At 47.7% G+C, this 25,819-nt stretch overlaps 1 pseudogene; it reads left to right on the top strand.

Annotated features, from left to right (window-relative positions):
- The first annotated feature begins 12,236 nt into the window (after positions 1 to 12,236).
- LOC121048618 lies at positions 12,237 to 13,587 on the top strand (annotated as a pseudogene).
- Positions 13,588 to 25,819: the final 12,232 nt, after the last annotated feature.

Below are 25,819 nucleotides of genomic sequence, written 5' to 3' on the forward strand. Positions count from 1 at the left end.
TCAAGGAACAAAGAGAATTGGGAGGTCGATCTGTCATCCGTCCGCGGACCAGCCACAACCGGCATAATACAGAAACTGTATCCTGCGCGTGTGGGCCACAAATTTACAAATTATGGGGCTTGAAGGACGCAAGCGAATAGGGAAGAACCGAGAATATTGTAACACATTTTATAAAAAATAATTTACACCAAAAAGCTGTGAAATTTGAAGCTAATAAGGCGTTTTAAAACGAATTCCGGTAGGAGAAAAAAATAACAAACGAAAAGTGTAACAGAACAGTGGATAACAAGACGACTAATGTAAAGCTAACGCATAATAAAGCTTTATTCAAGCTAGCTATGCATTCCCAAGGTCTAGGTTTACAAAAGAATGCAATGAATAAATAGAGTATCAGTGAATTTAAGAAGAAAAAAAAAAAACCATCGACTAAGAAACAGCACAAAGATTCCTTGATATCCGGCATCGCTGCCAACTTCCGCAATTACTGGTAGTCGCGCAGGACCTGGAAAATAAATAAAAGAAAATTTGCGGCGACTTTTTTTTTTTAAAGTTGTACAATGCATGAAATTAAATATTTACCGCTATTGTTTCGATTGTTTGGAAGATATTAAACAGTCGTTACAGCTATGAAGAACCTAAGTTTTTAACAATTATGGCAAAACTGAATTGGTGTGTCAAGTGATCAAGGAGGCGAGAAGGCGAGGGAGGCACTTGGGGATGGGGAAAGGGCTATATATGAAGGTGAGGAGAAGGGTCATAAGGAAGATCGTTGGACAGGCCAGTAGGAACACTGGATCGCTGCGTCGCATGACCAAAGATGGTAACGCAATTGCGTTACCATCTTTGGTTACCGTTTTTTAACGCAATTGCGTTAAAAAACATGTTTTACGATTGCCGTTATTAAATGTTATAGAGATGTCGCCTACAAAGCTTCTAAATTTCCTGATTTTTGACGTCACCGATCAAAAGAAGCGAGGAGGCGAAAGGCGGGAAAATCAAACGCCAAAAATAAAAAGGCGCGCGCGCGCGCGGGAAAATTCTTTTTCGCGATGCGTTTTTTTTGCGTGTTTATGACTGCAACTTGCATCGTTTTAGACAATAAAAATAAATACGACTTTTGGGGTGTCAGTGCCCCTTTAAAAGTCAATTTAAAAAAATCTTGCGCGACTTGAAAAAAATTGTGCGTCATAAATGTCGACTCTTCGCACCACATATGATCGGTTTCATGTTCCGGAAAAAAAATTCTAGCCGCTGGTTGTCAAAAAAAAAAAAATGCTTCCGTACAAGCCTCGTCCAAATGATAGACTTTTGAAAAAAGTCACTATTTGCGTAGAGTTCTTATTTTGGCTTCATTTTGTTCACGTCCCGACCAATAGAACGGCAAAAAAGCCGTTGCCCGCCCGTGATCTCACCAAGAATCGTATCATTACGCAAAATAAAATACGTCTGCTATGGTCATTGTCACCATGGCAGCGTAGAGTCTAAAGAATAGAAGTATATGCGAAAGCAGTGTCTGAAGCCATCAATAGGAACGCGAATTTTCGACTAATACGCCTTGCAAGTGGGCTCATTTTCGTCTTCTGCGCCTGAGAAAGGAAGTAGCGGCTACGTCAGAACGCCGAGCCCTGATTGGCTGATCGCGACCCCCCATCTCAGCGTCGTCTGCTCATTTGCAACGTCGTCTGCTCATTTGCAACGTCGTCTGCTCGCAACGTCGTTTGCGTCTGTCTTACCTTTCCTGCGACTTTCGGAAGTGCAGGTCTTTACGAGCGAACTCGACTTCGCCTTTCAGATAGGGCAGACGAAATAACTCGAGCGGTACGTTGTTTTTGTCTAACAACTAGCAGACGCGCATCAAGGAGGGAAGTCAAAGGACTCACTGGCGAGGTGTCCCGAGGCGCCGAGGTTTGCTTGCTAAGAACCGAGAGTGAGCGTGTTAGTGTCCGCAAGTTCCCTCCCAAATACTTTTTCCCTCCATTCGTGTGCGGCGAGACCCCTCACTCTTTAACGGCGTGGGCGGGTTGGCGCAGTTAACGTCGTCTGCTTTACGTCTGCTAGTCAAAGCGATGGCTGCTTTACCTTTCCTGCGTCTGTCGGAGATTCACCACTTTTTCACCGGCGAGAGTCACCGTTGCCTCGGGAAAGAAGGAGATAACAAGAGGAAGATATTGACCTCTTAATCTAAAATTGAGGTCAACGATCAAAGTAAAATACGGGAAGGGTTCACAAGGGTCGCGCGGGCATATTCCCTTCAGCACGTCAGCCGGTCGTGGGCAGACAGACGGTCGGCGAGTCGCGTTTGTCGCTTGGTCGCGTTTGGTGGAACCCTGGCCGTTGGAGCTTTTCCCGGGTGTTTCTGGATCCAGCGTTCTTGCTCGTCGTGTTCTGTTTCAAGTACTTTTTACTTTCTTCTTGCTGCTTGAAGTCGCGACGCGTGAGAAGCGCACGTAGAGAAATAAACGTCCGTGGGTCGTCACGACCGCGACGCTGTCGGCCACGCTGATTTGATCGTAAGAAGTGCATAAGACAGCTTCGGAGCTGTCGTAGGATTTCGTCGTAACCTGCGCAAAGCTTACGAGAATTTCGTTTCGTGAATACGAATTTGTTCTTAAGTTTTGTCTTACGCACATTTGTGGCGTAAGATCGTTTTGTGAACCTTGACTCTGCACTTCCGAAAGTCGCAGGAAAGTTAAGACAGACGCAGACGACGTTGCGAGCAGACGACGTTGCAAAGGAGCAGACGACGCTCAGATGGGGGGTCGCGATCAGCCAATCAGGGCTCGGCGTTCTGACGTCACCGCTACCCCCTGAGCAAGAAGCAGACGAACTTGCCCTCCGCATAGCGTCTGCTAGCGTCAACGCGGCAACAATGCTTAGCGCATGTTCGTCTGCTTCGTTCACCGGGATTGCGATGGTGTAAGAAAGCCGAGCTCTTATTGGCTGGTTTGAGAAAATAGTGGGTAGACCTCAAGGAATCTCTCATCGAGGTCTGTCCACTATCCCCTCAATCAAAGCCAATCAGTGCTCGGCGTCTTTCTGACGTCACAGCAACTGCTACATAAAAAGCAGACAACTTGATTTTCGCATAGCTTGGGGCTCCAAGCTAGACTTACAGACCGCACATTGCCCGTGTCACCCCTTGCTACGCTCCACTACGCTCGGGAAAAATTGCTTAAAATCTGAGGCTCGAGGTTGTACCAAGCTTCGTCGGAACAACCAAGGTTTTGCCAAGCCACTGCTTCCCGTTCTCAGTGTCATACGCCGCACTGTCGTGTCCGAATTTGGCTCGGGTGCCCGCCTTAACATCAGCAGATGCCATTATGGAAATGATGTCCTCTGCTGCTGGGTTCAGACGTTGCGTTCGGGTGTGCGTCATTCAGACGTCATTTCGCTTCCGTGGTGACGGTGATCATAGCTGACAAATTTTACCCTGCGGAAGTAGACGGATGTGTTGGAAGATCAGGTGCGCGCTTGAACTCTTACGCCTTGCCTTTCAACGGGCGGTAGGTGAATAAAATAATTCGAAATTAGGACCTAAGTTAGATATGTGATTTTTTTTAAGCGTCTAATATTTGACGAACCTTACTCAAAAAATACCTTTTTATCTGGCTACTTTTACTAAGATATTTGTACTCCGAAACGGGGCTAAAATAAATATGCGCCCAGATATTTACGTGTCACGAAATATTAAGTAAATATTTCATTCAATGAAAATGTAGCAGCAAAGATTTTCCTTAGAACGAAACTTCATGAGGCGACGGAGACGTCACTGCCTTTCAAGGGTTAACACGAGTAAAAAAAATAATATGTAGTGGTTCAGTTTAATTGATCGAGGCATATTTTGTTAACGAGATTAATTTTTCTTGTGGAAGTATACATTTTAATAAGTTCACTTTAGAAGGGTTACCCTTAACCAGTAGGGTGTTTTAGACGATCTTAAAAGTAAGGAACCCGTGCTCGGTACTTCCATGTACATTAAGGAAAGATATGTTAGTCGCAACCATTCTCCCGGTGCAACAAAGTAATATACGGTTACCAAAGATAAATAAAATGCAATTAAGGCTGTACTTGTAGAGACTTAAGCACATGTGTATTATGGAAATAGACTTGAACTTTTTTTCTTGTGCAACATAACCTTAAACAATAAAGCTAGCAAGGTCAACTAAAGACGCCGAACCCCCACCACACCTCTAACTGCCTATGTCCAGTAGTGTCTTCAGGGATGACATTTTGTATCACATATTAGTGTATATTTACTGAGAATATTTCCATATAGTTCCTAGCGTCAACAATTGTGACTTTTTGCCCCAATAACGAATACTGACTAATGTTTAAAGCAGCAATCGATCGTCGCTTAAAAATTAATTGATCGCTACAGCAAAACCCGAAGTCAGGGATGTGCCACCGCTTTTAGCCAATCCCCTGAACAGAACTTTATTCCGCCACGAACTGTTTTGAGTAGTCCGAATAAAGTAAAATCGCTAGGTATCAGGTCATTTGAGTATGGTAGATCGGGAATCTAGTGGAAACGAAGACCGTTGATATCTTTCTTCGTCGCACGCGCCGTGTAGGGGCGCGCATTGGCGTGCTGAAGCAACACACAAACGGGCACTACATCACTGCGCTTTGACCTGATCACACTCTTCGATGTGCTCTCCAGCAGCTCACCATGCGACGTGCTGTTAACACTGAGTCCCCTTGACATGTAATGTTCAAACATTGATCTTCTGTGACCTCAGAAGACCGCGAGCATAACGTTGCCCTGTGCCGGAAATAGAAGAATGTTCTTTGGTCATGGAGATTAAGTGTGCCTGCACTCTTTGCTGGTTCACTCGGTTTCTCGTTCGGCACAGTGAATTCAACCGTTCCCAGTGATAACGCGTCAAAAAAATCATCCCCTTGAAATACATAGCGTCGGGGCATGAGCGTCTCGCACACGTCCACAGGGCGCTCCCTAATATATGGCGTAAGTTGTTTTGGAACCCACCTGGCGGAGGACCATTCTAGGTTACTGCAGAATATCACGAAACATGTAGTGCGTGGAGCCACTACTAATGTGAAATATATTCAGCAATATCATTCATAAAGAAACAGCGGTTTTTGTGTACAAATCGTTCAACTTTTAATATTGAGTGAACCGACGTCGAAGTGTTTGCCCGGCCGGACCGAGGAGCATCATTCAGTCTTAACTCTACGCTTTGAATACTCTTGTACCACTCGTACTCCTGCGGAAGTGACTCGCAGGCGCCTCCATATTGCTTGAACGTCCTACCATAAACATTTGCGCTCTTGTCACACTCGGCACCCTAAAACCCGATTAATGGCCGCTGCTCCTCCCTGGTGAACGCTTACGACGGTGCCGCCATTTTCAGAGTTCTATGGAAACGTGACATTTTTCAGGGGGCCGCTGGGCCGCCACGCTCAGCAGACTTTAGCTGAGAACCGAACAATATTTGAAGCGGAGTGTTATATCCTGAGTTATATATTTTTTATAAATAAAATGCTGCTACCTTTTGACTCTGCCTTGTATAATTGGGAGACGATGTGGAGTAGCTCCCTCACACTGATGTTATGGCAAAGAACGCGCAAAAGCAGGCACAAAGTCCTGGGTGCACTTCATTTACTTTGTCCTTGTTTTTTTGTGTCTGCGCTGTTTGCCCTTATGATCGTATATTCGCCTTTAAATGAGCAGAAAGACTCTACTACCTTTTCTTTGAAGGTATCTGCGGTTAAATCTAACAGACTACATGCACTTATTCGAAAAACTAAGAATAAGCTCCAGTAGGTGTTCTTTTTTCTTTTCTTTTTTTGGGGGGGGCTTATTTTATTTCACAGAGATCGGATCCCGCTTTTAATTTTAGAAAATTGAAATGGTAGTTTTTTTACGTGCAGCTCAAGAATGAAATCGGCCAGCCAGTAAAACATTTGCTGCGTTCGATATACCTGCACCTGCTGCACCTGCTGCACCAGCTGCACTCGTGCACGTCGCAGTATTCAATTTATGAGTGAAGCTTATATCAAAAACACACGCAGAAAGAGATTGCACTGCATTGTTCCGCACAGCGCTACATTTTTCTGCATCGGTGCAGAAATCAGCCAATTGTTTCAGTGCTTTCAAATATGGTTTCTTTTTCTAAATCTATATTAAACGAAGGTGTTACTTGCTTTATTTTTATGAATTTTAGTTACATTCATAATGGCGAATGGTTCTTTATTCCTGCGTATGCTTGTGCGTATTTCTGTGTAGAGTGTGGGCATTTTTGCGTATATTACCACGTCTTTTATTTTCCTGCGAAATTGCGTCGTGTCTCCAACTAGTTAAAACAACCAATGAAGCAAGTTGATTAGAATTGGAAATTTCGCTAATACCCGAAACTTCCATTTTGATTTGATCGTATACTTGCACAGGTATATAGAACGTGTAATTTGCAGCCCGCTTTGATCTGGTTAATTAAGTTCGCTTTTGACGGTGTCGTTAAATTAATTACTATGTAATCTTTCATGTTGCTTCGATCTACGAATATGTATTTTAACGTTAACCCTCATGTAAACGCATTTATGAAGTTGTTCTTCTTATATACTTAATTATATGAAAATAAAAGAAGAAGCGACGGGAGCAACCAATTTAATATTTTTGTATGTGTAATTAAGAAATTACGAGAACTATTTATTCTGGTGGAATGCTTTCTTATATTTTTTTCATAGGAAGTGCGGACCGAAAGCGCACTTATGTTTTTTTGGTGAAAATTTAATAGTGGAAATGAATTTAAGACTGGGGGCAGTCTAGTGGAATTTTAAGTGAAGTTCCCGCAAAGCACCTGGTTGGAGCCAATCGCTCTACGCTACGCGTAGAGCTAATAAAGATGGTTGTGTTTCTGCGGTGTTTCGCTACAAGACTACGTAGAAATAAATAACAAAACACTGCTCAGTAGCACTGTTCAATGTGAAACATGCTGGGTGCGACAGCGCAGACTATATTTGCTAGGTCTAAACATTTTGTGGTTCTGCGTTCGTCCGCTTCACTTGGTAGATTGCAGCGAAATATTGTCCTAAGCGCTTTTAGGCAAATTATAACTGCTCATATATTTCTAGAATACAGTGACCCTCCCACCTCCCTTCTCGTGCAGTTAATCAGAGAAGGGAATCTATTACAAGAAAGCTGTGCAACTAGGGCGGAGACATACTTGCTATAAATATGACGCGGGGAGGTAATGATGGTTGGAGGAACGTCGTTCAATCAAAACATTAGAATATACTCGTTAGATTATCTACCGCCTTCCATCACCGAATCACTCGGAACATCTGTCAAGTTGGTGGATTCCGTTTTTGTTTAGGTTCGTCGATCGCTCGATTTGGCAATCTTCAGAAGTTTAAATTCTTCCCCAATCGTCAAAAAACGTTTACTGAAATTTCAACGTTTGAAGAAGCATGAAATACTGAATTAAAATGTTCTAAATTCTTCGAACATGTTGGATTCTGTGGTTTGATTTCCGCTCCGCAGGTTCAAAGAAAGTTTCCGTCACCAATAGCGTAAACAATACTCCATTTCGCGTTAGGTTCGACCGAAACCAAACGTTACGACCCGATAGGGCTAATCAAGCAGTTCCAGAAAGGCATCGTCATGGCGCTTGTTCTCTTTGCGCATTCCCTATCACCGTCTAAACCAGTCACGCAAAAAAAAAAAAGAAAAACAGGATCACGGCTGATTCACTGACCATGATTGGTTTAACCTGGTCACAAAGGATAAATTACATGGAGGACACTTAAGACTGTTTATATGTAAGAATGCGAGAACAATCCTACACGCAGCGCATTCCTACTAGCAGCACGCCATGTCTTTCTTTTTTCACACTGCGTTTCGGCGCTGACATCACGTTCCCCTACTGCGCAGGTGCAACGCCCTCGGCCGCTATACGATTTCCGTGATGATGCATCTGCATTGCTGTGCTTTTCTTCGTCTTTTATTTCTGAGGCGTGTCCGCTTTGACCTTGAGAGGTGCCTGCATGACGACGTATTTTTATGGCCATCTTTTAGGGACAACAACGCCACTTTTTCGCGTAATGGTACAAGTAAGGCTTTCGCCTTAAAAAGTGGACAAGTGATATTACGATACACCTTTGGCGCTGGTTTCTCGGTTCCGTCATTATCGTAGTGTTGGCTGTGGTTGGAATTAAAGTAAAACAGAGTGTCGTTAATCTCCATGATGTTTCGAAGAATGGAGAGCTCCTTAGACTTCTAGTTATTTCTGCCAATCTGGCGGGTGAATAATCGCCCTTTCGTATCAACACTAACTTTGTAATGCGTCGTAGCTTAGTTTCTAAGCCTATTAGGTATCGCTGCTGGGTAAAGTACATCGAAACAGTACTTTAAATAGAAAGTAATAGAGAGGTGATGTACTTCAAGTAAAGTAATAAGTACAATGCGTGCGCGTACTCGAAGTAAATTACTATAAATACAATGTACTTCCTAAGTCAAGTACACATACTTTTTACGCAATCTCTAGTGATGCCCTTTCATTTCCCTAAACAGTAATTTTGTAACTGGCGTGCATCGCCTGAGTAGTAATCGGGGGTGCATCACTTATTAAAATGGCGCCGAATATTGGATAAACTCAGGAAGCAGCTTCCGCTGGCTTGTTGCACCTAGGGGGTTTAACGTACTACAAGAGAGCATGACGTCGGTCCAGTAAGGCGAACTGGTGATAGTTAATCATAATGTGACACCTGAGGCTATGGTGCGGAAATATTAAGAAAGTTTCGAGTCAAAACAAAAGACGACAGAGGAGAGCGTCTCAAGACATTGAGACGTTCTCCACTATTGTATATCTCTTCGACTTGAAAGTTTCTTAGTCTTTCTTCATCACACTCTGAGGTGTTACATTATGATTAATTGTTCTGTAATGATATGTTTGACTTCCTTCCTTGCAGGGGACGAGCGAAAAGTGGCGAGTGTCCGAAAATCTACGAGAAGCCGCCTTCAGAACAAACGGAGCGACGCGTCGTCGTCTCGCGTTTCTGGTGAGAGAAGAATATACCTCCCAGAATTTCTTCAGAGTTGGCAAAGCATCATTTTGGGATATACATTTAAAAATACCAAATTTGTGGAATTTTCTTTGATGTCGGGAGTTCTACTTTCCTCGAAAAGTACCAGAAGAAATACTTTAAATAAAGTACAAGTACATAATCAGATAATGTACTTCAAGAAAAGTACACGTTTCCTAAATGTAGTTAAGCTGTACTTTAAGTACAACGTTCTTTAAGTACATCCCAACACGGGGTGGTCGATATGGTTTTTGTTTCTTTCGAAGCGTAACGTCCATAGCCGAAAGAAGGCAACGTTGCCCCATGATCACAAGTGGCGCCATCGGTGTTTACCTCGAGGTTCCCACTGATAACACAAATGGAAACGTCTTGATGCATGCATGCGAAAGCTCGAGTTTCTCCTGGCGAGCAGCGGACGGCGCTCATGAGCGCAGGAGCGAGGACGTCGAGAGGGGGACCACGGACCGAGAATGAAGTTACGCCCAAACAAAGGCGCTTGTTTGAGGAGGTAACCCAGCGGATATCAAACAAAGACGAAGGAGGCGGCGCGGAAAGTCAACACTTTAATTAAAAACGTCGTCGCTGTTTTCGCGGTGCCACAAGCGAGGCGTACACTCGCGAGGCTTTCATTGTTCTTCTCGGGCTGTCTCCGGAGTTGCCATGGCGGATCGCAGGGGCCAGGACATTTTCGCTGAGCTCACAAGAAAAATAGGGCGTCGCGCGCTGACACAGCGTTTCTTATCACCAGGCCTCGGCTCGGGCGGGCCTCCTCCTCCTCCCAGCGGCTAATTGCATAAATCGCGGCAATTTAATTAAAGGTCGGACGGCGCAGTCCGAGCTCTTCGAATGCGCAGTCAGCGCGGGTGTCGAGCGGTCGCTTTGTTTCCGGAGGGGGACGCTCGCAAGAAAGTGAAACCAACGCGCTCGAGGGACGCTGCGGAATTAATTAAGCCTCACTTTCAGGAACAAAAGGTCGCATGCAAGCGAAGTCTCTGCAGAGACAGTTCATGGGTGAACGGAATCGAGTCTTGGGGAAAAGGCCCATTGGGATGTATTATTAGCTTCCCTTTTTCGAAATTCAGATTAGTAGTTTGTCAAGATGAAATCTTTTTTTCCCGAAATATGTTTTACGTAATAAATATATAATATATTAGTCCTTGTTAAACACCGTAATTGTTTTCGAATAAATTCATTAGGAACGCGGACTCAACCTTTGTTGATTCAAGGGCATGAATAAATTTGGTAATTAAAAAAAACGTTCAGCCTTTCCACTCTCGTGAAGTAGGAAGACCAGCTGAGCTGTACTCGATACACTGTGTGCTCCTTCTTCGCCGTCGCCTGTTTTTCGCGCTGTTTCCTACGATGAATTCCCACCAACGCGCCAAACTATCCATTCTTCTAATATAGCTGGAAAGGTTGCCGCCATCTTAGAGCGACGGCGGGAATCATACTGGTCGTGTGCTTGCCGCCGTCACTTATAGATGGCGGTAGCTGTCCAGGTAGGTTTATGTCGATATACACGGACACGATCGTGGGGAACCTAGCCCTTAACAACTCCGCTCTAAAAAAACACATAAATTTTAGGGTTATATAGGTACTTTTTAATTTGAAATGCAGTTGATTGGATTCACCTTACACGTCGCATAAAACAGCCAGCTGAGGGAAGCAACATGAGTTGTGTGAATTATTTGATTGTCTGCGCACAATCAGATTTCACATAACTATGACGCCACTATTTACCAGTGTCAAACGGCGAGGGTTACTGCGTTCTAGTATATACACTCGAGATATTAAATCCAAGTTAAAGGAAAGAAGTGTCGCATGTTTATTTCCTTTAAAAATAACTTCCAAGGAATCTGGTTTCCAACAAGAGAAACTCTAAAGTTCAACAGCCACTAAATCAACAAATTTTAGAAAGACTAGGAGCGCGTGGGAAGCGCGGCAGCAGCGAAACTTCCTTCTTGTACAACAGGTGTTGCGCCTGTCTCACGAGAAGGACGAGTGCGTCTTTTATCCGCGAATACGCAGGTGAGAGACGCAAAAGCCAGGCGGGCGTATATTCGCTCGCCGAGCCTCCCGTCTGTTGCACGAATGGTAACTTGGATGCACTCCCGCGCTTCCCATTTGAATAAAGTATTTTTAAGATTTGGTGATTTAGTGTTTTTTATGAAGCTCTTAAAATTTGTAAATGGAACAATATGCTTATTTTCGCAAATAACATAGTTAAGGAACATATGTTTTAGTTAATGAACTGAATTTGCATTTATTGTGCTTAATGCGCCCCCAAACAGCTCAAAACTTTAATAGTTTGCACATATCAATATCACTGAAAGAACAGATACGAACAAAAAAGCAAGACGTACTTTTGGAAGGGTACACTGTTACCAAGTCTCGTGTATTTGGTGAATATTTGGGGTGAAAAACACGCTATTTACACAAATTATCATACATTTACGCGTTCAGGAATGGATAATTCATTCAAAAATCGTACGAGGTTGTAAAGACGTCTTTTGGTTCGGTCATTCACGCATAGCCGCGTAGCCGACCTCGAAAACACGCATCATCCCCGGGGAGGCCCGCAGCATCGCCGGCTATCGAAGCACCGGAATGCTTGGGGACAGGGTATCGGAACAAAACGAAAACCGAAAACGAAAAACGAAAAAAAGAAAAAAAAAAAAAACGATATTTTTGGGCGGAACGGAAACGTAATCGAAACGTTGTTTATTATTTTGTCCGGAGTGAAACCGAAACATTTTCTTATCGGCCTTCGGTTCAAGGGAAAATATCAGGTATTTCAGTAATTCGTTTCACGCAGCGAAGAGACTGCCGTTGGTTTGTGCCATAATTAAAGAGAAGACAAGCAAGCCCTCGCCCCCGCGTCTAAACTCCGCGCGAACAAACATAGCAAAAACAAAGACAAAAAAAAAAATACAAAGAGAAACAAAAAACATGACGCAAGGCGCCATTGCTTCCCGCCAATGAGAGCGCGGTGGCGCGAAGCCTCCACGCGCTCGCAATGCTCTCCTTGGCTCTTGCGCCCTCTCTCTCCACGCTTTCTTCGGACGACACTGACAGACAGCAGATGACGGCAATCGCGGGAAGTTTGCGAACCGGCGCTGTAGAAGTTCGTCTTTTGTTTTTCTGCGGATACGGCAGTCTGAGACTCTGTTGCAAAAGTGTACATTTCCATCCCTATGAGCTATGACAGCGTTTCAAACAAATCGACGTGTCAGATTGAAGACTGCCAGCACGTTGTTTCTGGAGACCGCGGCGGAAACTTGGAGCGCCATTTGCAGCGGCGCCGCAAAGACGTATACGAAAAGTTGCTTGCTGAGAAAGCCGTGTCCACAAAGCGTATTGTACCGGGCCGGGATGAAGACTCTCTTGCCGCAAAGCTGAGGCAAGTGGACATCACAAGCATGCTCCAGCCGACTTCATCGAAGTGCGTTTCGCTTGAACTAACGGCGGACAGCATAATGAAAAGTTGCGTCGAGCTTGTGACAAGAAACGGACGGAAGTTCCAACTCGTCGATGACTCCGGCTTTCGCCAGATTATTGATCCGGTCCTCAAAGCACTCGGCGCCAGACGGGCTATAACAGCTGCGACTGTTAAGGACAGAGTCCAGGAAGAAGCCAAGAGCAAGCGAGCGGAGATTTCTTCGTCGCTTAGAGGAAGGATGTTTTCTTTCAAAATTGACTGCGCGTCCCGACTTGACCGGGCTTTGCTCGGAATCAACGTACAGTACGCGGAAAATGGAAGGCTAGTTCTTCAGCCACTGACCATGAAGGAGCTTTTTGACAGACACACTGCGGAACACCTGAAGTTTCAAATTCAAAGAACACTGTCTCGTTACGACCTCAGCATCAGCCAGGTGTACAGTGTAACAACCGGCAATGAAGCTAACATGCCTAAGGACGTTCGTGTTCTCAGTGAAGCAGATGATGAAAGTGATGACTGCAGTTCAGACGAAGGGGCCGATAGCGGCGAGCACTCATTTGGAACCTACGGCTTAATCTCTCTGCTGGACGACTCAGAGGTTACTCAGTTTCCAGGTCTTGACGACGCAGACTTGATGTTAGGCATCAGGTGTGCCGCGCACACACTTAGCTGGCCGTTACTGATGCCCTCATAGAGTCTGGTTCCTGCACCATCGTCGCAGAGTGTCGCGCGCTCGCGTAGAAACTCCGCGTACAGAGTGCTATAGGCTTGATAAGGAAGCTAGGGCTAAAGAAGCCTGTCATCGATTGCCCAACACGATGGATGTCGACGTTGAATGTGTTGGTCAGGTTGACTGCATCGAAGGGCTTCGTCGGGGCTTTTTATCGGAAGAAGAACGCTCCCGCTAAATCGGAAGCATGCGGGCATAAGTTGAAATGCTCACGGTGTCCCTTGAGCCGGCGCAAGTGGTCACGAAGACGCTTCAAAGAGAGCAGCTGACAATTGGAGAATTTTATGATGCATGGTTGGCCTGTGTCTTAAACACCTCCAAGATACCGTCGCCACTGGCAAAGGCCCTGGTTAAGTCCATGAAGAAGAGGGAGCGAGATCTCTGCGACACGAATATTTTTTGCGCTGCACTGTACATGGACCCTCGCTACCGCCTTCTTACCACCGAGCAAAAATGACAAGCAGGGCTGCAGCTGAGCAAGACCTGGAAACGAATTAAAGGCCTTCAACCGAAGCAAGACAGCAAATGTATCCAAGCAAGCGCGGCAGCGGCTCCAGCGGAGCCGCAAGATGCCCTCGAAGCGTTGCTAAAGGAAAAGGAAGCTGAGGCTGGCGCTCACCCTGAAGCAAGTGGGCTAGGCCCAGTGAACATCGCATGTTTGTTGGGAATGCTGGACAAAAAACCACGCCTTCCAAGGACCGCAAATGTACTGGCATTTTAAGAAAAGCGGAAGGAACGCCAAACGAAGGAACGCCAAACCAGAACTGTATTCTTTTGCGAAAGTTGTCCTATAGGTGTGTCAGCCACATGGTCAGCGTGGAGTGGGCCTTCTGGGCGCTGAAATTTATTTTATCGGACCAGAGGTCTTGCCTTTCACCGAACACACTTGATGACGTGCTGCTTCTGAGTTCATGCTCACTGCCTTGATCATGATCTCATTCTCACTGCAATGAACGTGATCTCAGAAGCAATGTCGTTTTCGCGGATTCCTCTAGAGCGCATGAATTATCTATTTTTGTGTAAAAATAAACGCTGCGTTGCTTTTAATTTTTTCTGATTTTTTTTTTCATGGAAAGAAGCCGTTACGAATCGTTACGGAGCATTATTTTTTCGTTCCGGAGCGGAAACGGAACGGAACTTTTTTGTTTAAAATGAAAATTAAACGGGAGCGACAAAAAAAATCGTTCCATCACCCTGCTTAGGGACACACATAAAAAGGACCGTGCAGACCATTGCCGCGGAAAGAAACATGTCTCGGAGACAGATATGCAGCAAGGGCAATTGCGCCATGTCGCAGGACGTTGGCGAAGCCCGCGCTCCCCAGGCGCTGCCATTGATTCTGGTCGATGGCAATGCGGCTTGCCTCATGTCGCCAATAATTGTATTTATTTTAGGGGTCTTGATAATAGTTTCTTACGCATTGGAAAAAAATATGGGTCCCATTACTCGTCCTAAACAGTTAAAATGAATATAAAAAGCTTATCCTCGATTTGAAGACGTCACATTGCAGTTGGTTTCGTGTTGGCTTCAACCCTTTAACTGCTAGAGGAGGGGGAGGGGGGAGAGTTGCCGCCGCTCCCCACGCACCCTCCTCAGAATTCGCGGCGCTTCGTGGTGGCAATCAGATTAGAAATTTATACGAGTGTTGCTGCATCTGTAGGTCATCTTTAAAGGGGCCCTGCAATGACTTTTTTACTCATTTTTAATTTGCACCGAACCTGAGCGCACTGAACGTAGTAACTTAGTGAAATTTTTCTTTTCTCGAAATTCCCTTCATTTTGAAAGTTATAGGCAAATTAAAATTACAAAAACAAGCAAAAAATCACCTCCCTCATGACGTCCTTGGTTGCTTGACCCCCCATTCACACTGGAAGCGGATCCGCGTTCGCGAAGCGGTTGCGAAAGCGGTTGTATAAAGATCCAGTGCAATTGCACGCGCATATGATGTCATCGTGTGCGCGTGCAATTGTACTGAATCCTTATACAACCGCGTTCGCAACCGCTTTGCGAACGCGGATCCGCTTCCAGTGTGAATGAGCCCTGAGAGTGCCCCTGAACTAGAAGAGGGGTAGTGAACCTGTGCTCTGTTCCCGGCGCGAACCGTGCGCGCGAGACACGCGACACGCTCGAGGCTCGGGGCACGGCAGTCCGTTGGCTGCCATCAGAAAATAAAGGTGTGTTTTTCTGAGATCCGCCTCGTTGGTCCTTCTTGCGGGTGAGCAGTAGCCCCGAACCCTACATTATTTGGCGCTCCACGCGAGGCGTACTGCTCCCCCGCGGGTTGGACCGCAGGCTTTTAGCCCGTTTTAGGCGTGTTAGCCTGGTTTTTCTCGCTTTTGCCATCCCCGATAGGCCTACGTGGTCGTTCGACTAGGCTTCGGCCACCAGACGCCATATTTGACATCGGGGCTTGGCCGTTGTGAATAGTATGACTATTGTAGTGTATTGCGTGTTCTTCTTCTGTTCTTTCGTGTTTTGTTCTCTTTTTGTGTTGGGCTGTTTTTCTGCGATTGCTTCTGCGATGCAGACCCTCCAAAAAAGCGCCGCAGACCAAGACGAAACCGGAGAGGGACTTGACCAAACGTCTCTGGACCTGATGGTTCGGGTCGCCAACCTCTGCGAAACTGTCGCGCAACGCCTGGTCCTGGCTGACCACGGACCCCATGGGCTAGGTCCACGGCCCCAGGTGCCGGTTCCGTTGTACACGGGCTACGACGACCGGAAGTTCGTGGACGACTTCCTGGCCGAGCTGGCGGCCTATAAGCTCGCCACGGGAGCCTCGGATGAGTACGTCCTTACACGGATTCTGCCCGTGGCGTTCCAGGCGAGCGCCGCGCTCTGGTGCCGCATCGTGGCCCCTTTCCTCACCTGGGAAGACTTTTGGCGGAAGTTTCGAGATGAATTTCTTCCACCTGGGTACCAGTTTTGAGTCCAGCGAGAACTGGAGCGCCGGACCCAGCACCCGGACGAGACCCTCGTTGAATATGTACGGGTGATGCAGGAACTCTATGACAGAGCCTGCCCAACGACGTCGGAATCGGACAGGTTTGCTCGGGTGATGCAGCAGAGCCACCCAAGATTCCGGCCCCACCTGCATGGCCGCACGTATTCCACCCTGGAGCAACTGGCCCGGGACGCTCACGGCATACAAGAGACGCTCCTGGCCGAGCTGCAGTATCGGCCCCCGCCACCGCCTGAAGAAGCTCTTGAGCCGTCCTGTGCCTGGCGAGCTCCCGGGCCCAGAAGAGGTCCGACTCAGCGCCAAACCCTGGATGGCGCCGTCTGTCCCCCCCCCCCCCCCCCCCCCGTGCGCTGGACTCCCATGCCTTCGGGCAATGGGAGCGCGGGAGACCACTCGATGATTCGGACCCCCGGCTACGTGCCCGGCCGGCTGGATCGAGATTACTGCAGAGTGAAAGCCGTTTAAAATCCTTCCCCCACAATGCCAACCGGGGCGCCGATTGCTGGTCCAACGAGGGACACCAAGAAGGGCCGCAACGACAAGCGCATGCAAGCCCGACGCACGGCCCTGACCGGTGCAATTCGGTGCGGTGCTTCGACCATGGTCGGCATGGCTACTTCCGGCGTGACTGCCCCGACCTGCTGCGCAACAGCCCTACAGCCTCGGGAAACGAGTACGGCCGGTGGCGTTGACCCCTGAATGCCTGCCGGCCGCGGTGACCATGGAAAACTCGGCAAAACTTCCATCGGTATGTCGAATTCAGCCTGACCTTGAGCTAACTGAGCCTCGTATGACAGTTACATTGCTCGGAATAGCTCTGGCAGCGCTGATTGATACCGGTGCGAGTCTGTCACTTACTGGGGACTACCTGATCGAACGCTGCGAAGAGCAGAAACCCAACCTGCGCGAGACTAACGTGCGCTTACAGCTAGCGTCAGGACGAGAAATGCTCGCGAGTCAAGCCGTGAGGTTACACATCGGGTTCAACGAGAAAAAACGGCGTGAGCGCTTCGTTTGCTTACCTGGTCTCACGGTACCAATTATTTTGGGGCGAGATTTCATTTTCGGGGAGCACCTAGTTCTGGACTTTCCGAACAAAGGCTACCGGTTAGGTAGTGACTCCAAACTGATCCCATTTACCAGACGAGATGATTGTATCGCCAGTGTCGATAACGTTGGCGTTAGAACGCCTGATTTTGACTCCCATGTGCGGTAGGCGATTCTTTGGAGAAGTGTCCTGCTACGGACCAGCAAAAGCGGCGTCTCCAAAGACTCCTGGAGGAGTTTTCGCCGATGTTCACGGAGAATCCCGGTAGAACCGGTGTCCTAAAGCATTCAATTGACGCCGGGAATACACGGCCTCTACCCTGCAACCCTCGACCAATCAGCGTACACAAGCGAGCCCTGCTGGACAATGCGCTCCAAGAGATGATCGATACGGGTGCAGTACGTGAGTCAGAGAGCCCTTGGGCCTTCCCGATCGTCCTTGCCCCCAAGAAGGATGGAACGGCTCGGCTTTGCGTCGACTACCGGCGCCTGAATGCGGTAACCGTTCGTAACGCGTACCCGTACCCCTCGATTGAGTCGATCATGTACAACTTGGGAAACGCGAGTTTTTTCACGACTCTTGACTGCAGTCGCGGTTTCCTCCAGATAGAGGTCGAACCCGCTGACATTGAGAAAATGGCATTCACATGATACAGAGGGTTGTACGAGTTTGTGCGCATGTCTTTCGGCTTGAGCAACTCTCCTGCCACATTCCAGCGTCTTATGGACATTGTGCTTGGAGACGCACGGCACAACTACGGCATGGCATATATGAATGACGTAGTAGTCTTCTCACGCTCGTTCGAAGAACATCTTGTGCACCTTCGGACTATACTCGAGCACATGCAGAATGCTGGTTTGACAGTTCACCCGGGAAAAATGAAACTGGCAACACCCAAGATTAACCTGCTCGGTTTTGTAATCAATGATGGAGCGCTATGGCCCTAACATGGACAAGCTGAGGGCCATAACTGAGTTTCCTCCCCCCATGATGCAAAGAGTTTGCAGCGATTTCAGGATATAGTTGGATTTTACGGCCAGTTTATCCCCCACTTTGCAGAGATAACGCGGCCTCTGAACGAACTGCTGCGCAAAGGCATCAAGTGGCGTTGGACGGAGGCACAGCAAAATGCTTTCCTTCAACTGTCCAGAGCTATTGCTGAGACAGCATATTTGAAGCTCCCAGACCTCAACCGTCCGTTTGTGCTGCAAACCGATGCGAGCGGCTACGGTTTGGGTGCTGTGTTGCTTCATGACTTTGATGGTGTCTTACGACCCGTTGCGTTTGATAGCCATACGTTGACAGCAGCTCAACGAAATTGCAATGTTTGCGAGCTCGAGTGCCTAGTCATCATATTCCCCCTGCAGAAATTCAACATGTATCTGGATGGCGCTCGCTTTGTGATCCAGTCGGATAATGCCGCCTGTCTTGGCTTCAGCGGCTGGAAAATCCGGCAGGACGATTAGTACGCTGGGCACTTACGCTTCAGAAATATGACTATTGGCAACGTGAGCGATCAAAAGCGTCGCTGTGGTCGGCCTGGCGTGATTGGCCGAATGCTGACGATGACGTCAGCAACGGATTTCTCATCGACGGAAATAAGAGCAATACAAGAACTTCAATTTTGACGGTTTTGGCAGTGTTGCTTTGAGAGCGCTTGATTTCAGGCTTCCACCATGCACATTACAAACACCATCGAACTTGTTGTTCACAAGGTAACGACGTCACGAAAGGTAACCAAACGAGGGCGCCACCGAAACATCTTGCCGCTAATACCACTGTGCACAAACCAGGCTCACAAAACAAAGTTGCAGACGCTTTGTATCGCACTCCACACGGCGAAGAGCACGTGCCCGAGGATGCCAATGTTGTGGCTGCGATAGATGCTGGCTCGCGCTGGGGTACTTTGATTAGCCGAGATAAGCTTCGTGCTGCACAGCAGAGCGATGAACTTTGTCGCAGGGTCTCTGCGTGGTTATCTTCACGAGACCGACGTGGCAACAGAGACGCTGACATGGGTTTTGACTCGCACTTGCTGGCCGAAGACGGTCTGCTCCTCCGGTACATACCTCAGATCGACGACGAGGAGGGTGGCTCCACAGACACTCCATTTCGAGCCGTGATACCTCGCCGACTTCGCACGTCCTTCATTAGATACTACTATGACTCTGCTTTGGCTGGTCACAGTAGTGGCTGCAAGACTTTCGAAAAAGTAAGCCGTACTGCAACTTGGCCAGGAATTCGTCAGGACGTGCTGAGGTACGCTCGTTCATGCCCGGTTTGTCAGAAAGCCAATCCACGTCGTGGTCAACCCCCTGGTCTCATGAGCCAGTCGTGAGTCGATCCCCATGGGAATGCGTTGCTGTCGACGTCATGGGCCCTTTCCCACGCAGTCCGCGTGGCAACCAGTACTTGTTGGTTGTCACCGATCACTTTAGCAAGTGGGTGGAGCTATTTGCATTGCGATCGCTGACGTCCCAGAAAATCTGGTCGTGTCTGATGGAGACGTTCACACGCTTCGGATTTCCGGCGAAATTGATTAGCGACAACGCTACTTACTTTGCCAGCAAAGTGTTCCGAGACTCATGTGCCGCATTGGGCATACAACACAAGCGGACGTCTCCCTATCACCCACAGTCAAACATCACAGAGCGGGTGAACCGAAACCTAAAATCGATGTTAATAGCTCACACCGAACGTCACCCTGACTGGGACCCAAAGCTCCCAGAGATCGCGTTCGCAACACGCACAACCGTTAACCGGTGTACAGCTTTTACGCCAGCTTGCCTTAATTTCGGAAAAGAGCTGACTTTCCCACTGGGAAACACTTGCACGACCAACAGCCCTGGCGCTGCTCGCTCATACGGTCAGTTTGCAGGAAGCCTACATACGCAGACTTAGGGACATCGTTCGTGATGCCCGGGAGAGCTTGTACGCTGCACGGCTTCAGCAGGCGGAGCAGTACAATCGTGGTCACCGGGACGTGAAATTTGAAGTTGGAGACCTTGTACTCCGACGGACACACCCACTTAGTGACGCCTCCAGAGGTTTCACAGCTTCCCTGTGAACAGGTGGGATGGTCCGTATCGAGTGCGAGACAAGGGGGGCTATGTTGCGCTCTTTGCACTCCCAGAAGGCTAGGGAGAAGGAAGTGACGTCAACAACGCAGCAAATGCAGATTGGATGTTGATTTTGTGTTCTTCTGTCAACATCCAATCTGCGTTTGCTCTAGTCGTTGCGTCACTTCCTTCTTCCAAGTCTCCTGGGAGTGCGAAAACCGCAACATAGCACCCAAGGTCTCACGCCTCACGTACACGCTCGTTCATTGTGAGTCTGGACGACTCGCTGGACCTGTTCATGTCACTAACCTCAAACGGTATTATAAATCGGATGACGAACTTCTCTCGCAGGTGGAGAGTGATATCGATCATTGTTATACTTAATTCTGCGAGGACTTTTCCTGATGTTGGTGACGAAGACGAAGATCTAAGAATATGCGCGTTGCAATAGGCTTGAGCGAGAACTAGTACTTTCGCCACTAAATTTGCGCGTGGTTTTGTGCGGTGGACGCAAAGACGTGGATAGCGTGCTCGCAAGTTTAACTTGTCTATGGCCGCGCCCAACGATATGAACGCTTTCTCGTAGAAGAAACCCCTGTAGAAGACCACTCATGGGTTCCCTTGTTTTTGTCTCTGCTCTCCAAGATGCCTCGGTACTACAGACGGAGACGTTCACCTTCCCTTCCCCCCCAATCCACCACCGCCACCCTGGGAACACCATGGCCGTCGCCCCCCGGCTCCGGGACAACGTCGCCGTCGGCCCTATTACCGACGCCGGGGCAACTCCGCAACCTGGACCGTGCTGGGCCCCCAGGGCCTACCTATCTCATGGACATGAAATCTGCCCTGGGAGGTCCAGCCCCGGCCCCTCACCACGGACCCTTCGGCCGAGGTCCCGGAGCCGTTTCGGGGGTGCACACTTACCGACCGCCATCCCGACGACCCGGTGCAGCTGTACAACGAGGAGGAGCGCCGGCTCCTGTGCCTCCTTTGTGGGATGCCCGAGATACACAGGGGCACCCACCAGGCCGGCGCTCTCCGCCGCGCCCGGGAGTCGGCCGCCGCCACCAGGGCCGTCGTCTTGCGTATCGCGGCCATCAACGAGCACAACCTCCAGCGGGCCCTGGCGGTCGTCCGGCGGCTCAGACCCGCCCTCCTCCGCTCCCCTCGCCGGCTGACATAGTCATCAACATCGACGACAACGACGAACCCTTCTAACTACAGTGCCCTTCTAACAACCCTCACCCCGAAAGCTCCAACAAACTCGGCGGAAGGGGGGGGGGGGGGGGGGGGGTAGTTTGTGGGCTTTGCGGTCCATCATCGGGCAAAAGAACCTGTGCTGCTCGGGGCTCGGCAGTCCGTTGGCTGCCATCAGAAAGTAAAGGTGTGTTTTCCTGAGATCCGCCTCGTTGGTCCTTCTTGCGGGTGAGCAGTAGCAGCGAACCCTACAGTCATGATATAATGCAATTGATTTTGATCGACTAGATGTCCCCATATTCCTCGCCTAGTTCCACAGAGAATTTGGATCGCGTTTTAAATTGCATTAAATCGACTTCGCCGGTTCTCTTCATCACGACGAATCAACTTTTTGGCCACGTAACAAAACTCTAAACATATGCTGCCATTTCTTTATGACGGCGCTCCTGTACCTTTCATGATACCTCGCTTTCTTACGGAAGGCATCACGTAGTTCACTGGAAAACTAAAGAGGGTCTTTGCTAGTAAGACCGCTACGTTTACGTAGGATGAAGTTATTCATGGTTGAAGTTACAATGTCTCTTAGACTTGTGACTGCGATTTCTATACTGGAACTGAGAGATATAAGGCTCCAGTTCATATCGCAAAGGTTATAATGACGAAGGTAATCGCCACGAGCATATCAATACCTGAGAGACCGATTATTCCCGAACGTCCAAGCAGGAAGATCCATAGAAGGGGTGAAAGGCAGATGCCATTTATCGGTATAGACAGGAGGGAATCCAGAAGCCTCGGAATGATTGCTGATATGTTATATATCCCATTTATTGAGAGGATTAGCATCCTGTATTAAACTCTCTAGCCATAGAACTCACCTGAAGGCGCCTCATTTATGTACCTGTTGCGTTTTCTTTTTTTTAATGAACATGTTCACATAAAATAAAACGCCGTGTATAATATTACACATGCCTATCTGACGCGTTATAATTTTAATGGTGATTTACACCTGATTTTATATTTGTTCCTAGCACATTTTTTTTTTTGTGGCCCTTGTTCCAAAAGCATCCCTTTCAACATTCACGTCGTGCATCCGTGAAGGGTTTCCCCATTATAATATATTCCATGTGTGCTATCTGAGTCACAAGGTATTATTTTAATTTATAGCTCAGAAGAGTAGGATACCCAAGAAACATCGAATAGCTGAGGCACCCACCATGCTTGCGGACGAAAACACGGAATATTTTAGGCAGAACCTTGACACATTGCAAGCAATGCTACTGCCAAATGCACAAACACACCTGTTAGTGCAATACAGACGACAATAAAAAGGCTCCAGGGCCCGTTTGCTCGAACCACTAACCGCGGCTACAGTTAGCCGCAGTACCTAGGAGAGGGATTTTAAGATCACGTGACTGGGCTCGGTAGGGATGCGGGGAAACATGGCGGTGCCCCAGTGAGTGAGCACCGCTCGCTTTGGAACTAATATGTCGTTGTGGTTGCAATATTGGGCGCGTTAGTCGGCAACGAATGATGCAGGAGGCTTTCGCTTTGCCTTACCCACGGTGAAAGAAACACATTTAGGTGATGACTCTCTGTCTCGCGCGGCGGCCACATTATGTTCGGTGCACCGAGCGCGGTTCACTCGCACGGGGATAGATGGCGCCCTCGTATAGAGCGGCTTGTGGAGGCTTGTATGGAGGGGCTTGTGAAGGAAATTATGCATTCTTTTCTCGGTCCCTGTGTACTGTGTAGTGAAATGATAGATTTATGTTGGCGCACTGGCAGTGATTCCTTTTCCCCCGAGCTATTCCTGTTTTTATTGTTTTCCAAACGAGAACATTTTGATGATGACTCAACGTGACAAAAATACTCGTATAAATATAAACTTCCCGGCATAATCTACTGGGCCTTCAATAATTTAGAGTAATTCAGAGCAAACACCTGGGTCATGCTCGAATGTTTTGTCAAACAACATGTTTGGTAACAGTTCCATAAATTGTTTACACACATTGCGTTGCTTTATATAAGGTCGGGTGATTTTTCCACCCTGCTCCTGCCTTATTGAAAAAATAAATTCTAATAATGTTACATAGTTGGGCCTAAATAATTCTTTACATGCGTATAAAGGTTTTAGCATTACAAATGGTTTATACGTACAATGTCAACTTGTACTCTTGAGCATACAAACCTTGTGAGCTGAAAAAAATCCTATTTATGATGACATAGTGACTGAAACGATGATACAGTATGATGACATACTGACTGACATGATGACACAGTGACTGAAAGTCAAACAATACTAGTGGTTATAAGACATAAATCACTTTTCATCTATACTCGCACATGGTGTCACCCTGTCTTACAGGTAAAAAAAATGTGACAAATATTTTTGCTTTAAAATGTACATAAAAGCTGAATTCACTGCATACTACCAAAGAACGCCATCTCCTACATCCTGTGTTTCTCGCCCATGCGTTTATACTAAGACAAGCGCTGCTTTGCTGACATCTTTATCTCTTGAGCTCGTTTGTTCCTACTCATCGTAATATGCTTACAGTGTTGTCGCATTCGCGTGCTGAAGTAGTAGCGGAGCAACTGGGCGATTGTTTCTTCTTTGTGTTCAGCGCATGGAAACGTTTTTGTGCATGTGTCAAGAACACTGTCGATTGTGTCCCAGTAGACAGTATTGTGGCTTTTATTTTGCACAAAAAACTCTTCCGCTTTCTTCAGTAGCTGGAAAAGGTTCTTGTTGGGGTGTGTAAGGCCTCCTCTGTTCTTCAGATTTGTCAGGGCTGCTTCAGTAGAAGTGGTCTTGTCGATGCTGAAAGCGGATCGGCATGCAGGGCAGCGCGTAGCTTCCTTTTTTTATTTTAACGCTTAAAAACCCAGTTACATAATATAGCATGCAGTCCACAGCCTTGGTTTCATGAGCCTTTTCTGTCCAGACGTTTTCGCATTCCCAGTCTTCGACAGAAATTAGACAGTCAAGTTCGGTCTTCGCTTGGTCAACGAGATGAGGAGACTAGGTAGTAACTTGCGATCGGCCAACGGGATTGCACGACGCCACTGCTCCAGGCGAGAGACATTCGATGAAGCTTTAAACAAGGACACTCGCTCTGCGCAGTTCCGGTACCCCGAATTGCAGTTGGGAGCGAAGCACGTCTTTCCCATCCTTATAGCATACCTTCTTCTTCAGGTTAATGCTCCTCTTCGTGCACGATGGTGGCACCGGTGATTGACACAGCACCAAAGCAAAACATGAGGCCAGCCACTGACCGCACACCACCACCACACAGCGAAAAAGGCGAGCAAGCTACGCCCCCGACTCCGCGGCCGCCGAGGAGAGACTTCATACCCACGGTACTCACACCTCAGTGCCCCCCGCGGCGGCACGGAACAACTGCACTTCGTTTCACCCTATGTTGTACCGCAGCAAAGGCTAGAAGCGCGAGCTCATAGCGTTGGCAGCTGCTCTTAAGTCACGAGAGCTTGTGCCGCCGGGATGTGCCCCAAAGCAAGGAGCTCGCGCTTGTAGCCTTTTCTGCGGTACATCATAAGGTGAAACAGAGTATACTCTTTGTTCGAGGCTAGTTCCGAACACGATCTGGTCGCTTGCTCCCCGCGGGAAGAGCGGCCAGAGTCACCACCAAAATGTATTTCTTCCACCGTGGCCTTACCTCACTTAAACCGCAAAGCATGGGCAATGACATCGCCGCATTTTTTAGATTGTGTTTCCATTCTGGGAACTCCTAAGCCTAAATGAACGCGATAATTGTCGGCATAGCAACGTCTTTGGAAAGGGGATTGGTGATAGCACACAAAAGCAGACGGCGTCCCAACAGACCTTTTTTTCTAAATTATCCAAGCACCGAGGTGCATTCTACGACTGCAGTGGCACGCGTCGCACGTGCTGGCGCCTGCAGTAGTAATCGTTCTAAAGAAAAAAGTATAAAACAAACTTTGCCTTGCACGCGCGTTTGTTAAAGCCTTATTATAATTTTTTACTTCAAATCTTTTATAAGACGAAGGCCAGCGCGCGTGAACCGTAGACTTACACTTCCAGCGTTCTCCTCGCGATGCTTAGATAATTTAGAAAAAAGTCTGTCGGGACGCCGTCTGCTTTTGTGTGCTATCAACAATCCGCTTTCCAAAGACGTTGCCATGCCGACAATTACCGCGTTCATTTAGGCTTAGGAATGCCCAGAATCGAAACATTATCTACAAAATGCGGCGATGTCATTGCCCATGCTTTGCGGTTCAAGTGAGGTAAGACAAAGCGAAAGCCTCCTGCATTATTCGTTGCTGACTAACGCGCCTGATGTTGCAGCTACAACGACATATT

Source organism: Ixodes scapularis, unplaced genomic scaffold (genome assembly GCF_016920785.2).
Source record: "Ixodes scapularis isolate PalLabHiFi unplaced genomic scaffold, ASM1692078v2 PGA_scaffold1__304_contigs__length_218370807, whole genome shotgun sequence".
In the NCBI taxonomy this organism is placed as follows: domain Eukaryota; kingdom Metazoa; phylum Arthropoda; class Arachnida; order Ixodida; family Ixodidae; genus Ixodes; species Ixodes scapularis.